At 42.3% G+C, this 2,247-nt stretch overlaps 1 non-coding gene across 1 annotated transcript; it reads right to left on the bottom strand.

Moving 5' to 3' along the window:
- Nucleotides 1-601: 601 nt before the first annotated feature.
- Nucleotides 602-709, bottom strand: LOC127745405 (small nucleolar RNA R71). Its single transcript, XR_008006594.1, has one exon. It is a non-coding gene; the product is annotated as a small nucleolar RNA R71 (small nucleolar RNA).
- Between the last annotated feature and the right edge of the window lie 1,538 nt (nucleotides 710-2,247).

Genomic DNA, 2,247 nt, shown 5'->3' with positions numbered 1-2,247 from the left:
ACCTCTTCCTTCTATTTTTCTTTTCCTCTGACACCTCAAGGAATCTCTATGCTGTGACATAGAGCAAAGACAAAAGCATTCTTGTTGAGGCTGACCCTGAACCTGAAAGGACCTTGAAGCGAAAGCTAAGAGAAGCTAAGGCACAACTCTCCGTAGAGGACCTAACAGAAATCTTCAAACAAGAAGAAGAAAAGACATGGCAGCTGAAAACAACAACAATGCCAATAATGCAAGGAGGGTGCTGGGTGACTTTACTGCACCTACTCCCGACTTCTATGGGAGAAGCATCTCTATCCCTGCCATTGGAGCAAACAACTTTGAGCTTAAGCCTCAATTAGTTTCTCTAATGCAACAGAATTGCAAGTTCCATGGACTTCCATTGGAAGATCCTCATCAGTTTTTAGCTGAGTTCTTGCAAATCTGTGACACTGCCAAGACCAATGGGGTTAACCCTGAAGTCTACAGACTTATGCTATTCCCTTTTGCTGTAAGAGACAGAGCTAGGATATGGTTGGACTCACAACCTAAAGAAAGCCTGAACTCTTGGGAAAAGCTAGTCAATGCCTTCTTGGCAAAGTTTTTTCCACCTCAAAAATTGAGTAAGCTTAGAGTGGAAGTCCAAATCTTCAGACAGAAGGAAGGTGAATCCTTCTATGAAGCATGGGAAAGATACAAACAATTGATCAGAAAGTGTCCTTCTGACATGCTTTCTGAATGGAGCATCATAGCTATCTTCTATAATGGTCTGTCTGAGCTGTCCAAGATGTCATTGGACAGCTCTGCTGGAGGATCTCTTCATTTGAAGAAGACGCCTACAGAAGCTCAAGAACTCATTGAAATGGTTGCAAATAACCAATTCATGTACACTTCTGAAAGGAATCCTGTGAACAATGGGACGAATCAGAAGAAAGGAGTTCTTGAAATTGATACTCTTTATGCCATACTGGTTCAGAACAAAATATTGACTCAGCAAGTCAATATGATTTCTCAAAGTCTGTCTGGAATACAAGCTGCACCAGGCAGTACTAAGGATGCTTTATCTGAAGAAGAAGCTTATGATCCTGAGAACTCTTCAATGGAAGAGGTGAATTACATGGGAGAACCTTATGGAAACACCTAAAATCCTTCATGGAGAAATCATCCAAATCTCTCATGGAAGGATCAACAGAGACCTCAACAAGGTTTCAACAACAATAATGGTGGAAGAAACAGGTTTAGCAATGGCAAACATTTTCCATCATCTTCTCAGCAACAGATAGAGAATTCTAAGCAAAGCCACTCTGACTTAGCAACCATGATCTCTGATTTAATCAAAACCACTCAAAGTTTCATGACTGAAACAAGATCCTCCATTAGAAACCTAGAGGCACAAGTGGGACAGCTGAGCAAGAAAATTACTGAACTCCCTCCTAGTACTCTTCCAAGCAATACAGAAGAGAATCCAAAAGGAGAGTTCAAGGCCATCAACATGGCCGAATTTGGAGAGGAGGAAGAGGTAGTGAGCGCCACTGAGGAAGACCTCAATGGACGTCCACTGGCCTCCAATGAGTTCCCTAATGAGGAACCATGGGAATCTGAGGCTCATAATGAGACCATAGAGATTCCATTGGATTTACTTCTGCCATTTATGAGCTCTGATGAGTATTCTTCCTCTGAAGAGGATGAATATGTCACTGAAGAGCAAGTTGCTAAATACCTTGGAGCAATCATGAAGCTAAATGACAAGTTATTTGGTAATGAGACTTGGGAGAACAAACCTCCTTTGCTCACCAAAGAACTAGATGACTTGACTGGGCAGAAATTACCTCAAACGAGACAGGACCCTGGGAAGTTCTCAATACCTTGTACCATAGGCACCGTGACCTTTAAGAAGGCTCTGTGTGACCTAGGGTCAAGCATAAACCTCATGCCTTTCTCTGTAATGGAGAAGCTAGGGATCTTTGAGGTACAAGCTGCAAGAATCTCACTAGAGATGGCAGACAATTCAAGAAAACAAGCTTATAGACTGGTAAAGGATGTTCTGGTAAAGGTTGAAGACCATTACATCCCTGCTGATTTCATAGTCCTAAAGACTGGAAAGTGCATGGATGAATCCATCATCCTTGGCAGACCCTTCCTAGCCACAGCAAAGGCTGTGATTGATGTTGACAGAGGAGAATTGATCATTCAAGTGAATGAGGACTCCCTTATGCTTAAGGCTCAAGGATATCCCTCTGTAACCATGGAGAGGAAGCATGAAGAGCTTCT

This window comes from Arachis duranensis, chromosome 2 (assembly GCF_000817695.3).
Source record: "Arachis duranensis cultivar V14167 chromosome 2, aradu.V14167.gnm2.J7QH, whole genome shotgun sequence".
NCBI lineage: Eukaryota > Viridiplantae > Streptophyta > Magnoliopsida > Fabales > Fabaceae > Arachis > Arachis duranensis.
Note: the sequence above shows the minus strand (reverse complement) of the source record. Positions and strands in the feature narration are given on the sequence as shown.